This window comes from Ornithorhynchus anatinus, chromosome 19 (genome assembly GCF_004115215.2).
Source record: "Ornithorhynchus anatinus isolate Pmale09 chromosome 19, mOrnAna1.pri.v4, whole genome shotgun sequence".
Lineage (NCBI taxonomy): Eukaryota > Metazoa > Chordata > Mammalia > Monotremata > Ornithorhynchidae > Ornithorhynchus > Ornithorhynchus anatinus.
In genome coordinates this window covers 18,552,359-18,567,203 of record NC_041746.1, presented here as the reverse complement: position 1 = coordinate 18,567,203, position 14,845 = coordinate 18,552,359, and the positions used below count along the sequence as shown (strand labels likewise).

Below are 14,845 nucleotides of genomic sequence, written 5' to 3'. Positions count from 1 at the left end.
ACTTGCATCGGCCCCAGGTCTGAGAATGGTTCTTGGCACATAGAGACGCTTAAAAGAATCATAGTAATAACAACAATAATAATAATAATAGAAGGATAGGGAGTTTTTACTGTCAGAGGGTTTTCCTTGCAGAAGTGCCCTGGGATACGGGTCCGTAAGGCAGAGTTTAGTGGTGCTTCTCACAGAGAAGTCGTCTGTGAGAAGACGACCTGCTTACTCTGCACCCCTCCGCTTCCGGGAGCTCCACATGGCTTTTGTACTGACCACAGAGATTAAGGCATTCTAAGTGCTTCTTAAATACTGTGACAAAACAGCATGAGGATTGAACTACAAGAACTATAGTGCTCTGAAGGGAACTCAAGAGGTAAGGCGATGAGGGTGGGGAATGGGGCATTTTTGCTCCTGCAGTGGGGGCTTTAGGACAGGAGCTACGGGAGACGAATGGAGTCCCAGATCTCCCTTTTCCCCACTTCCCAGTCCTGGGTGGCTCCCACCATCTGCTTCCCTAGAGCCGGCACCTACGCAGCTGAAGGCAGGCTCGGGGCAGAATTTCCCCACTACAAAGTCACCTTATCCTACTAGAATTCAGATCGCTAACTCTGATTCCTATGCCTAGAACACCTCCCAAAATCTCTAAGCCTCAACTTCCCTCCAAAAACCCCCGTTTATTAATAATAATAATTATGGCAGTTACTAAGCGCTTACTACGTGCCAAGGACCGTTCTAAGTGCCGGGGGTAGATAAGAGCAAATCGAGTTGGACAGAGTCCTTTTCCCACGAGGGGCTCACAGTCTCAATCCCCATTTTACAGATGAGGTAACTGAAGCCCATAAAAGTGACTCGCCAAAGGTCACCCAGCCGACGAGTGGCGGGGGCGGGATTAGAACCCGGCGGGGGCGGGATTAGAACCGATGGCCTTCTGACTCGGTTCCCCCCACTGCCACCCTCCCTAAACTCTGACAGCCTCGTCATCTTTTTTTTGTTGGTAAAACTGAAATCACCCCCAAATTCCCCCACCTCCTATCACCACTCTACTCTCGCTTCCTCGCCTTCCTCCTGTCTCCCAGCTGTTTCTCAAGAGGAGGGTTCCCACCTGCTCTCCAGAGCCTCTTGCACAACTGTTCTATACCCTCTCACCTCCTAAAAACAGTTGCTCTCACTCTCTTCCCTTGCCTCACTGCTATTTTCAAAGCTTCACTCTCTGATGGCTTCCCCACTTCTGCTTTCAAACATGCTCCAGTCTCCCTCATTCTAAGGAAACTCTCCCGATTCCAAAGTCCGCTCCAGCTGTCATCACATCTACTCACTCCCAGTCCTATCAACCTCTTGGAGGGAATCATACGAACCCGCTTCCCTCAGCTGCCTCTCTTCCAACTCTCTTCTTGACCTGGAAGGATCAGGCTTTTGATCCTCTTCAAATTCTCCAAGGCTGCACATTCCGAAGTCACCGATGAGCTCCTTAAAGCCTAGTCCAAAGGACCATATTCCGTCCTGATCCCCTGGACCCCTCGGTAGCCTTTGACCCAGCGGACAAGCAGCAGCCTGGCCTAGAAGATGGGGGGGTCAGAAGGACCTGGGTTCTAATCGTGATTAACCCACTTGTCTGATACGTGACGTTGGACAAGTCACTTAACATGGAGAAGCAGCATGGTGTAGTGGATAGAGCACGGGCCTGGGAGTCAGGAGGTCGTAGGTTCTAACCCCAGCTCTGCCACTTGTCGGCTGTGTGACCTTGGGCAAGTCACTTCACTTCTCCTTGCCTCAGTTCCATCGACTGTAAAATGGGGATTGAGACTGTGAGCCCCATATAGGACAGGAATCATTTCCAACCCAATTTGCTTATATCCGCCCCAGCGCCAAGTACAGTGCCTGGCACAGAGTAAGCGCTTAACAAATGCCACAATTATTATTATTCTTTACCTCATCTGTAAAATGGGGATTAAGACCGTGAGCTCCATGTGGGACAGCGACTGTGTCCATCCTGATTAGCTGATAGCTACCCTAGTGCTTACTACAGTGCCTGGCACAGAGTAAGCGTTTAACAAACACCCCTCCCCACCCCCCCCGAAAAAAAGAAGACAGAAAGCGGGCCAGTCTCTCCTCCTCTTTGCCATGCTATCAGGATACGGTCCTGACCTGGTTCTCCTGCTTCCTCTCTGACTGTTCCTTCTCTGTTTAGCCCACCGGCCCCTCTTCGTCCTCTCGTCCTCTCTAAGTTCGGGGGCCCCCGCTCCTCTGGCGGGACACCCACTCACCAGGGGAGCGCATCTGCTCCAGAGGTTCCAGCTCCCACCGCTGCAGCTGCAGATGACAGCCACATCTACCGTCGCTTGTGCCGATCTCGTATCTAACCTATAATCCTGAATCTCTCCTTGTCTCCATGACATCTTCTCTTGGATTTCCCACCCACACCTCAAATTTAATATGTCTTAAATCAAACTACTCTTCTTTCCTCGCTAATCCACTCCGCCTTCTAACTTGCCCATCTCCATCGATAACATCACTACCCACCTTGTCCCAGAAGTACATAACCTTGGTGTCATTCTTCACTGCATTTTCTTTAAACCCTCATATTTAATCTACCACCAAAACTTCTGGATTTTTTTAAAATGGCATTTGTTAAGCGCTTACTATAATACACGCACTGTATTAAGCGTTGGGGTAGATCCCGTCTCACAGGCCCGCAACCTCGTTGACCCCGTTCTCTCATTCACCCCACACATCCAATCCGTCACCAAAACCTGCCGACCTCACCTTCGCAACATTGCCAAGATCTGCCCTTTCCTCTCTATCCAAACCACCACCTTGTTGGTACAATCTCTCATCCTGTCCCGACTGGATGACTGCATCAGCCTCCTCTCTGATCTCCCATCCTCTTGTCTCTCCCTGCTTCAGTCTATACTTCATTCTGCTGCCCAGACTATCTTTCTACAGGAACGTTCTTGGCCTGTCACTCCCCTCCTCAAATATCTCCAGTGGTTGCCTTTGCATGAAGCAAAAACTCCTCATTATTGGCTTCAAAGGTCTCCATCACCTTGCCCCCTCCTACCTCACCTCCCTTCTTTACTTCTACAGCCCAGCCCACACACTCCGCTTCTCTGGTGCCGCTAACCTCCTCACTGGGCCTCTTTATCGCCTCTCCCGCCGTCAACCCCTGGCCCACATCCTGCCCCTGTCCTGGAATGCCCTCCCTCCTCACATCCGCCAAACTGCCTCTCTTCCCCTCTTCAAAGCCCTATTGAGAGCTCACCTCCTCCAAGAGGCCTTCCCAGACTGAGTCCCCTTTTTCCTCTGCTCCTCCTCCCCTCCCATCGTCCCAACTCCCTCCCTCTGCTCTACCCCCTTCCCCCCAACAGCACTTGTATATATTTGTACATATTTATTACTCTATTTTATTTATGATGTGCATATATCTATAATTCTATTTATCTATTTTGATGGCACTGATGCCTGTCTACCTGTTTTGTTTTGTTGTCTGTCTCCCCCTTCTAGACTGTAAGGCCGTTGTTGGTTAGGGATTGTCTCTATCGGTTGCCGAATTGTACTTCCCAAGCGCTTAGTACAGTGCTCTGCACACAGTAAGTGCTCAATAAATACGATTGAGTGAATGAACCAAATTAATCAGTTTGAACACTATCCATTTTGTTGTTATTGGTATTTGTTAGGCGCTTACTATGCACCAGGCACTGTTCTAAACACTGGGGTAGATACAAGCTAATCAGGTTGGACACAGTTCCTTTCCCACACGGGCCTCACAGCAATAACCCCCAGTTTACAGAGGATGTAACCGAGGCACAGATAAGTGATTTGTCCAAGATCACACAGAAGACAGAGGACGATGGAGCCGGGATTAGAACCTAGGTCCTTCTGATTCTCAGGCCTGTGCTCTATCCACGAGGCCACGCTGCTTCTCTAATTCCTCTATGATATAAATTCACCGCGGTCAAGGAATGTATCTATTATACTGTACTTTCCCAAGCACTCAATACAGTGCTCTGTACCCAATAAGTACTCAAACGATACAACTGACTGATTGATTAATCCCACCGGTTCTTCAAATCCCACTGGACCTACAGCTGCCTTTGCCATTCAGATCACTCCCTTCTCCTGGAAACGTTATCTAATCTTGGCTTCACCGTCACTGTCTTCTCCTGGTTCTCCTATCTCTCTCTGGCCTCTCATTCTCAGTCTCTTTCGCAGGCTCTTCCCACCTTCTGTCACAGTCGCTCAAGGCTCACTTCTGGGTCCCCTTCTATTCTCCATCTACACTCTCTCCCTCAGAGAACTCTCATGGCTTCAACTACCATCTCTATGTGGAGGATTCCCAAATTTACATCTCCAGCCCTGATCTTTCCCCTTTTCTGCAGTCTTGTATTTCTTCCTGCCTTCGGGACATCTCTACTTGGACACCCAAGTGGCGATGTCCTGCTGACTCCTCAAATTTAACACGTCCAAAACAGAACTCCTCGTCAAAACTCCCAAACCCTCGCATTACACCAATGCAGTCAACGTGTAACCAAATCCTGTCGGTTCCACCCTCACGGTGTCTCTAAAAACCATCCTTTCCCCTCCGAGCATACTGCTATCTCAATGACCTAAGCGCTTATTCTATCCTACCCTGCATCAGCCTCCTTGCTGACCTCCCAGCCTCCTGCCTCCCCAACTCCAGTTCATACTTAACTGGATCATTTTTCCAAAAAACGATTCAGTTCATGTTTCCCCACTCAACAACCGCCAGTCGTTGCCCATCTTCCTCCGCGTCAAACACCAACGCCTCGCCATTGACTTTAAAGCACTCGATCGCTCCTATCTTGCCTCGCCCCTACCACAATCCAACAAGTTTGCTTCGCTCCTCTGATGCTAACCTACTCGTTGTACCTGTCTCGTCTCCTTAGCCACCGGCCCATCGCCCACTTCCTGCCTCTGGCCTGGAACTACCTCCCCCTTCGTATCCGACCGACCATTACTCTCCCCATCTTTAAAGCCTTATTATAGTCACATCCCAAGAGGCCTTTCCTGACTAAACCCTCATTTCCCCTTCTCCGTCATCCTTGCACTTGAATGTGTACCCTTTATTCAGCCCACCCTCAGCCCCACAACGTGTCTGCACATAACCATAATTTATCGATCTCTATTAATCTCTGACTCCCCTTCTACACGTAAGCACCCCGTGGGCAGGAAACGTGTCAGGGTGCCCTAGTGGATAGAGCACGGACCTGGGAGTCAGAGAACCTGGGTTCTAATCTCAGATCTGCTGAGTGACCTTGAGTACTTGAGGCACTTCTCCGTGCCTCGACGAACTCATCTGTAAAATGGGGATTAAAGCTCTTAGCCCCACGTGGAACATGAACTGTGCCCAACTTCAGAACCATCTACCCCAGGGCTTAGTTCAGGGTCTACCACCCAATAAGTGCTTAACGAATACCATAAAAACCTCTTTTACATTGTACTTTCCCAAGTGGTCAGTACAGTGCTCTGCACAGAATAAGTGCTCAATAAATATAAATGATTTACCGAATGATTCTTACACCACGTTGCCTGGAACCACCACCTCCGTCTCCCCAAAGTAGAAGTTTTCATCACTGAGGCTAGAAGCCCATATCAGCCTCTGAGCTGGTCTCCCTCCCTCAATCCTCTCACCCCTCCAATATTTATTTTCATGCTATGGCACAGACCTTCCCCGATTAAGCTCTCATTTCCCCTACTCGTTCTCCCTTCTGCGTCACATATGCTCGTGGATCTGGACTCCACTTGATATATGCCCCATTCTCAGCCCCCCACACAATGTACACAATAAGTAATTCATTTTAATGCCTGCCTCCCCCCGTGGGCAGGGAATGTTCCTTTATTCATTCGATCGTATTTATTGAGCACTTACTGTGTGCAAAGCACTTTACTAAGCACTTGGGAGAGTAGAATGCAACATCAGATACCTTCGCTGCCCACAACAAGTTCACAATCTAGGGAATGTGTCTACCAATTCTGTTATTTTATACTGTCCCTAACACTTAGCGTAGTGCTCTGCACACAATAAAACCTCACTAAATGCCACTGATTAATTCCGGAAACACCGCTCAGCACACTTCTCTCTACTCTTTTATTGGCTTCCCCTTCTCCTTCCTCATCTTATAAAACCTTCTCTTGGTTAGCTTCAAGGCTCGCCATCAAATCTTCCCATCCCACATCCCTTTTCACTACTCCCCCCGCCGTCCCGTCCTCCACCGATCTCTTCCTTCTTCCTCTGCTGTACCTTATGCTCCATTCCCCCGCATCCATCCCCCGACTCGTTTAGCTTTCCCGGTCTGGAACTCTCTCCCAAAAACTGTCAGACCGTAACATCCCTCCCAACCCTCCCCTTCAAAAATCCTATCTTCAGCAAAGCCTTCCCCACTAAAATTCCCAATGCCCTGAACCCTTCAAACACACCAGCCAGTACCAGCCCTTTAGTAGAAGGAGAAGCAGCGTGACTTGGCGGACAGAGCCTGGGGTCAGAAGATCAAGGGTTGGAATCCTGGCTCCACCACATGTCTGCCGCGTGACCTTCGGCAAGTCGTTTCACTTCTCTGGGCCTCAGTTACCGCAGCTGTAAAATGGGGATGAAGAGTGTGAGCCCTATGTGGGACAGGGACTGTAAACAACCTGACCGACTTGTATCTACCCCAGCGCTTAGAACAGTGCTTAACCCATAGTAAGCACTTAAACACTATCATTATTATTAGTAGAGTAATTATTTATAACCATGTTCATTTGATTTACATTCAACTGTAAATATTTTGGATGTCTGTCATTCATTTGTATTTACTGAGCGCTTACTGTGTGCAAAGTGCTTTAATAAGCACTTGGGAGGGTACAATTCAACAATGAACAGACACATTCCCTACCCACAAGGAGCTTACAGTCTAGAGGGAGTGATGGACATTAATGTAAATAAATTACAGATATGTGCAAAAGTGCTGCGGGGCTGGGGGGAGCGGGGATGAATAAAGGATGCAAGTCAGGGTGTCGCAGAGGGAGAAGAGGAAAGGAGAGCTTAGTCAGGAAAGGTCTCTTGAAGGAGCTGTGTCTTTAATAAGGCTTTAAAGTGGGGGAGAATAATTATCTGTCAGATATGGGGGGGTGGGGGGCGGCGGTCTTCCAGGCCAGAGGCAGGACAGGGCGAGAGGTGAGCGGCAAGATAGATGAGATCGAGGTACAGTAAGACGGTGAGCACTAGGAGTGAAGTGTGAGGGCTGAGTTGTATTAGGAGAGTCACGATGGGAGGTAGGAGGGGCCGAGGTGATTGACTGCTTTACAGCCAACGGAGAGGAGTTTTTGTTTGATGTGGAGATGGAGGGGCAACTTCTGGAGTTTCTTGGGCGGGGAAACGTGGCCTGAACGTTTTGGTAAAAAAATGATCTGGGCAGTAGGGTGAAGTATGGACTGGAATGGGGAGAGACAGGAGGCAGGGAGGTCAGCAAGGAGGTTGATAAGGTAATCAAGGAGGGATGGGATAAGTGCCTGGATCAATGTGGCAGCAGGTTGGATGGAGAGATAAAGGCAGATTGTAGCGACGTGGTGAAGGTCGAATCGACAGGATCTAGTGGCGGATTGAATATCCGGGTCGAATGAGAGAGAGGGTCAAGGATAACACCAAGGTTACGGGCTTGTGAGACGGGAAGGATGTGATGCCGTCTATAGTGATGGGAAAGTGAGGGGAAGGACAGGGTTTGGGTGGGAAGTTGAGATGTTCTGCTTTTAGACATACTATATTTGAGGAGTCACTGTGTAAGCTCCTCGAGGGCAGGGACCATGTCACATATTTTGCGAGCATTTCATAGGCAGTGAGTTGCGCCCAACGAATATCATCATCAGCATGGCCTAGTGGATAGAGTACGGGTCTAGAAGTCAGAAGGAGCTGGGTTCTAAACCCGATTCTGCCACCGGTCTGCTGGGTGACCTTGGGCGAGTTGCTTCACTTTTCTTTGCCTCAGTTCCCTCATCTGTAAAATGCGGATTAAGACCGTGAGCCCCATGTGAGACAGGGACCGCATCTAACCCAATTTGCTTATATTCATCCCGGGGTTTAATACAGTGCCTCGCACGTAGTGAGCACTTAAATACCACGATTACTACGATTATTATTACTACTATCGTGGCCCTGGCCCTCTGGGAGGCAAGGCTGGGGCAGGACGGAAGGGAGAGCTCGAGGCAGATCCGGGCGATGGCTTCCCGGACCCTCACCCCGTGTACTGCCTGACTCTCCCCATAGACCGTGAGGTCCTTGTGGGCAGGGACCACATCTACCAGCTCTGTTGTATCGTACTCTCCCAAGCGCTTATTACAGTGCTCTGCACACATTAAGTGCTCAATAAATACCGTTAAGGTACGGTCAGCGACCTCCTCGCAACTCCAACGATATTGCTGTCGGCCCAAGTGGCAATATTCTCTATATATTGAAAAAGAATCAATATTTTTGTTTGGGGACAGAGGGAGAGAGATCTTCAGTTCAACTTTTCTCATATTGGTTTATTCTTCTGCTCTCATCAAACCCGAAGAGTCTCTGGCTATAAATGCTCCTTCCAGCCCTATTCCAGTTGAATACCATCATTTAGCCAGTTCATTTATTTCCTTTAGTGGCTTCAAAATTGTAAACTGGAACATTTTCTAGCTCTTTTGAATGATTCCACAAACCCAGAAACAAAAGTCATCATCAAGGCGAGTCACTTCCCTGCCCACAAACCACTTATAACGTGAAAACAAAATTTCAGAGTTCGGTTCTACTAGCATAAGCACAAGAGAGTCACATTGGAACAATGCTAACATTCTGATTATCATTTGACAACAAGGGAGCTGTTCTTTAAATGGCCTACAGACTTCAGCAAACATTAAAAGAGAGTTTTCAAGCCTTCAGTTTTTTAAGGCAAAAAACCCACCCCCAAAGCACTATGTTTCTCAAACTTCTCTTCCAAACTACTCTCCCAACCCTTGCCAGGAATTATTTTTCCTAGTCCACTCAAAACTCGTTTCAGGCTTTCTTGTTCCAGCGAGACTTTTAAAAATTCACACACATACTTTCTGTCTTCCTTCCTTCTCTTTAGCCCTTATGTCCCCGGAGGACCTGTGATGGGATCTCACTCACGTCCAAGACAGTCACAGTCTCTCTCTCTCCCTTTCCCCCCACCCCCAACTGATGCAGTTGGCTGGGAAGGAACCACAGTTCTCTCTCTTTTTTTTTTTTTTTTAAACACACAGCTGCAACAGACTACAAATTTTTTACAATTCATCTACTGCAGTAGGGCATAAACACCTATTGATTCACCCCCCACATACACATATATAGCGTGACTGGAGTGCACAAACACATAATGCATATGAACACATAGGAGAGGGAATTCAGAGAACACCGAAGGGGGTGATTTCATTTTTTACACCCAGAGGTTACGAGAGAAAGTCACTGGGGCTCACGTCTGGATCGAGCTGCAAGTCCTTGCACAGATCTATCCACGAGGCTACGTTGGGTCAGGTCCCTCCCAGATCAAGATACCAGGCGTGTACGTCCTTTAGCACCTCCACATCGGCCTCCCTCCTCAAACAGGGCAGCCTCCGGAGACCGCTGGGTAGATGCTCACTAATTGCACATGCCCGGCAGGGTCCTCTGGAAATAATGAGGTTTGGGTCTCCTTCTGATCCCATTCCCAGCCTCAGATAGTCCAATCCCAGCCTTGGCTTTGGGGGGAGGTGGGAGAAGCAGGACCAGGAACGGAACGCGGGCCAGGTGGGATAGGATCGGCCGGGAAAATCCGACCCGGAAACAGCAACGGCTGCTCAGAGTTCCACCTGGCCATCCATCTCTCCTCAGCCAGCCTCTTCTTCTAGGTCCTCGGGTAAATAACATAAGCAAATGAAGGATTGGGATACGGAGCGGAATATGAGCCTTGTGAGGCAAAATCATGCTCAAGAGGGGCACTGTCCGGCCTCGGTCTCTACCAGAGCAGGAACGGAGCCAATCATCGAGGTGGGTCTAAAAAAATGGAGTGTGCCCTGCCCATGGCTGTGGCTGACTCCTGGATTGGCAGTACACCAGTCCAGGACTCCGAACGTCGGTACGATTCGGAGGCTCCTGCGGAATAGAGTCCAGATCCTCGTGCTGACAGATCCTGCTTTCATCTGCCCCCGTCTATCCTAACGTGTTTTCGCAGCACTTTTTTTTTTCAAATCTCCCTGCACCGGACTAGCCCGTACCGCTTTAACAGGGATTGCTTCTCGACCAATCTGAAAATTCTCTCTGCAACCTGTACGAAGTAGTCGGGATTTCATGCTATTATGAGTCCAATCCCAAGATAAGAGACCATGCTGAGATCAGAACCGCTCAAGCTGAAGGCAAAGAATGGCAGCCAAATCCATTACTTGCCGACAACAGAAGAGAAAAAGTATTGCCGCGTTAGAAGGGCCTGTTATTAAATGAGAATCGACAACTGTCAGCACATCAAAAATTTCGTTAAAAAGACACGCTTAATGCACGATTACACGGAGCTTTACCAGCAAGGTACGTCTAACCTCTACGGCGGACATCCGGAGAAATCAAGACCAATCGATCTTTGGGTTTCGTTAAAATTCCATCTCATCCACTGTGTCCCTTTTGCTCAGTGTCGTTCGATTTAGCCGTTCTTCCTGCTGACTACCCAGCCGGACTCCAGAAAAAAAAACCCCTCGGTTTTCAGAAGTAAACCCCGTTCCCCACGTTACTTTTTCCTCCGATAAAAAGAGTCCACTAATAAAAAACCTTTTGAAGAAAAAACGCCCAGGGATATTGAGATCCACCAAACCATTTTCCTTCAGCATACGTCGAAAGACAAATCTTGCGACGATCCCCTTTGGAAGAAATCTGCCACACTGCTACACGACGGCACTCGGCGAGCTAGGTTTTTCCACGATCGATTCCGCACGCTATGCGCCGCATTTAAAAGAAGAATATAAATCACACAAGAGGAGGCAAACTCTTCCCGAGGACGACACGAGCGAGGTTACGGTAATACACTCAAAAGGCCGCCAAAGCGTGGCCGTCGCGTATCCCCGACCGAAGACATCAAAACAACCACTTCCTCCACCCAAGAGGAAAACTGAAAAGAAAACACAAAGGGTGGAAAGCATCTTGCCTCGGCTTGGCCGGCAGGAGGAACGTGTGGGAGCGAGAAGGCTAAACAACGGGCAGGAGAGCGACGAGGCCTCCCCCAAGACTTTCCAACCCCACGCTCCTCGCCAACCCGCGCCGCCGCCGCCGCCGGCCTCCCGGGCACGGTCGCATCCGCCCCACCGCGGGGAACCCACCGACGGGATCTCACAACAAAGGACTCGAGCGTGCGGCCTCGCGCACCTGACCGTCACACCTGAGGTCTCCCGCTCTCTCCTCCCCTGAAACGTCCTAACGGATGGACGGAGCCACCGGTCTCCTCCTCTCGTCTCCTGAGAGATCCCGCTCTACCCTCCCACCTCACCCTCGGGCCCCAGTTTCCGCCCCTCGAAGAAAGGCCAAGAAGCCACCGAGAACGACAGAACGACGACTCCGAGGAGGCGGGTCAAAAGAGACAAAAACAATCGGCGGCGACCGCTCGGTTCCCAGTATCGACTTCATCTCGGCACATCCGGCACGATCCTCCGACCCTCCGGGTGGCATCCGCCGCTTTTTCCTTCTCACTAAAATGTGGCAGGAGGGGATCCGACGGCAGATCGCCCGCCTCATCTGGGAAGAGACGGAGAGAAAGGGAAGGCCCGGGGAACAGAAAGATGAAACGAGAAGGGGGAAAAAAAAAAATCCCAATACCCCGGGCGCTCTGCGTGTCCTCACCGGGCGCTGAAAAGGGCCTTTGTGTCCCTCCACCCCCACAGGCACGGAGAGGTCCGGGGACAGGGAAAGGAGGCTCATTTTATTTACTATTCTCCCTTTCCCCTCCTCCTATTCTGCAGTCAGTCGCAGTGCACGGGGCCCCGGCGACGAATCTCGGGTGCCTCTTTCTGGCTCAGCGAACCCTCTTCCCGGGGCTTGGGATTTAAGGGAAGGGAGGGGACCGAATAAAAACGGCAGCCGATCCGAGGAAGTAGGAAGAGGAAATGCAGCGGCACGGCGGGGATGGGGGGCGGGGGGAGGGGGGGCAAGGGGAAGCCGAGGAGGGAATGGGAAGCTGAGAAGGACGAGGGATGGGAAGCTAAGGAGAAGGAGGAAATGGGAAGACTGAGAAGGAGAAGAAGGGAACGGGAAGCTGAGGAGGAGGAGGAGGAGGAGGAGGAAGGGGAAGCTGAGGAGGAAGAGGGATGGGAAGCCGAGAAGGAGATGATGGGAAGCTGAGAAGGAGGGAATGGGGGGAGGAGGAAGAGGAGGAGGGAATGGGAAGAGGAGAAGGAGGAGGAGGGAATGGGAAGCTGAGGAGGAGGAGACGGAGCAGCATGGGGGGGGGGGGGGGCAGGAGAGGGAATAAACGGGAAGTGTCGGGGCAAAGGGAGCCACGACAGAAGCACTGCAGGGGGGCAGAGGAGGCGAGGGGGGCAGAGGCTGGCCGGGACCGGCACGAGGGAGAGGAAAGAGGGAAGAGGAGGAGGAGGAGGAGGAGGAGGAGGCCGGCGGGGGGCAACTGGAGATGCTGGAGGAGGAAGGGAGAGAGGGAGGAGGGGAGGCCGGGCCCGACTCCCTCGGATGGGCCATTATTCACCGATTACATCATCCTCGTCATGAAAACAAAACACACACACACACGCGCACCCCCCCCCCCCCCACCCCGTTAGGGTCCCGGCTGCGGCTCCCCCCGGCCCCGGCCCCGGCCCTCGGGGGGCAGATCGGGGGGCCGGACGGGGGAGGGGGGAAAGGCCCCGGGCCCCCGCCTCCGCTCCGGGGGCACACACCCCATGTGCGGGGCCCGGGCCGGCCGGCCCCGCACGCCCCCGCCTCTGCGGACGGAGGGCGAGGACGAGGCGGAGGAGGAGGAGGAGGAGGAGGAGGAGGAGGAGGAGGAGGAGAGGGAGGAGCACCGCCGCCGCCTGCGAGCATCCTCGGTCCCGGCCTTTCTCCTCCTCCTCCTCCCTCCTCCTCCTCCCGGTCGGTCGTCGCTCCGTCCCTCCCTGCGGGTGCGGGTGCGGGTCCGTACCTGGGAGGGGGTGCGGGGGGTCCTTTCACATGTTCGTGGGGCGGCCAGGGCGGGCGGCTCCGGAGGGCTGCCGCTCCGGCCCCGCTCCCGGCTCCGCCGGGGGCCCCGCTGCGGGCGGGGTGGGGGTCGGGGCGGTCCTCCCCGCGGCTCCCGCGGCCGTGGTCGGCGGGGTGGGCCGGGGGCCTCGGCCTCCTCCTCCTCCTCCTCCTCCTCCGCCTGGTGGATGTGCTGCAGCCGCCGCCGCCGCTCCGGCTCCGGCTCCCGGCCGATGGCGCAACGGCCCCGCCGCCTCCTCCGCCCGCACCGCCCGCACCGCCCGCACCGCCGCCGCCGCCGCTCCGGGGCCGGGCAGCCGGGGAGGGGGGGGCGGGCGGGGGGCGGGGAGCGGGGGGGCGGGGAGGGGGGGCGGGGCCGGGGGCGGCCGGCCAATGAGGAGCGGCCGGCGCCGCCCGCGGGAGGCGCCGATTGGTCCGGCCCGGGAGGCCGGAGGGAGGGGGGCGGGGGGGGGAGGAGGAGCGCGCGTCCCCGGCGCCGCTTAAAGGGGCCGCCGCCCCGCTCCTTTCTCTGCTTCCTTCGGAAAACCTCCCCTCGGCGGTCCATCCCTCCATCCCTCCCTCCCTCCCTCCATCCCTCCATCCAGCCTCGGCCGGGCCCGCGGACCCTCCTCTCTCTCCCCGCCCCCTTAGCCCTCCCGGGGAAAAGCCGGCCAACTCCGCGCCTCTACCGCCCGCCCGTCCGCTACGGGTGGGGACCGCGGCTGCGGCTGGCTGGTCCTGGCTGGCTGGCTGGCTGGTCTGTCCGGGCCGCGGACCCGGCGCAACTTTCGCATCCTCGGGCGCTATCGTTATTTTATCCCAGTGAACTGGATTCCCTCCTATTTGCTGAGCGCCGTCGGTGCGCACTCCCGACAGTAATAATAATAAAGATCATTGTTATCTAGCTGTTACCGATTTGTCCATCCCGAGCGCTTAGTACAGTGCCCCGCACCTCGTCGGCGCTCAATAAATACTATGGAATGCATGAAAGATGGTTTTTCTTAAGCGCCGACTAGGTGTCGGGCCCCGGTCCGAGCCCTGTCATCATCGTGATAAAGATGGCATTAAGCGCTTACTGTGGGTCGGGCAGCGTTCTGCTGATCAAGATGGTATTTCTTAAGCGCTTTCTAGGTTTCGAGCCCCGTCCTGAGCACTGTCATCATCATAATAATGGTATTTCTTAAGCGCTTACTAGATATCGAGCCCTGTTCTGAGCACCGTTTTCATCACGATAAAGACGGTGTTAAGCGCTTACCGTGTGTCGAGCACCGTTCCGATAATAAAGACGGTATTTCTTAAGCGCTCACTAGGTATCGAACACTGTTCTGAGCACTGTGATCATCATCATCATAATAATGGTGTTTCTTAAGCGCTTACTAGGTGTCGAGCCCCGTCCCGAGCACTGTCGTCATCATCGTCGTAATGGTATTTCTTAAGCGCTTACTGTGGGTCGAGCGCTGTTCTGAGCACTGTATCATAACGATAAAGATGGTGTTAAGCGCTTACTACGTGTCCGGCGCTGTTACGATAATAATGGTATTAAGCACTTACTAGGTGTCGAGCCCTGTCCTAAGCGGTTATCATCGTCGTAATGACGGTACATCTTAAGCGCTTACTATGGGTCGAGCGCTGTTCTGAGCACCGTTATCGTAACGATAAAGATGGCGTTAAGCCCTTACTGTGGGTCAAGCAATG

At 52.7% G+C, this 14,845-nt stretch overlaps 1 protein-coding gene across 3 annotated transcripts in view; it reads right to left on the bottom strand.

The window, feature by feature from the left end:
- FYN (FYN proto-oncogene, Src family tyrosine kinase) overlaps positions 1–13,209 on the bottom strand; it is a 245,068-nt gene extending 231,859 nt beyond the window's left edge. For 2 of the 3 annotated variants that reach the window (XM_029047552.1, XM_029047556.1), the window contains exon 1: positions 13,116–13,209. The gene's annotated coding sequence lies outside the window, so the exon portion shown is untranslated. Of the gene's footprint in view, positions 1–10,536; positions 10,970–13,115 lie in introns of those variants that run through there. The other variant, XM_029047553.2, reaches the window with a different exon arrangement.
- Positions 13,210–14,845: the final 1,636 nt, after the last annotated feature.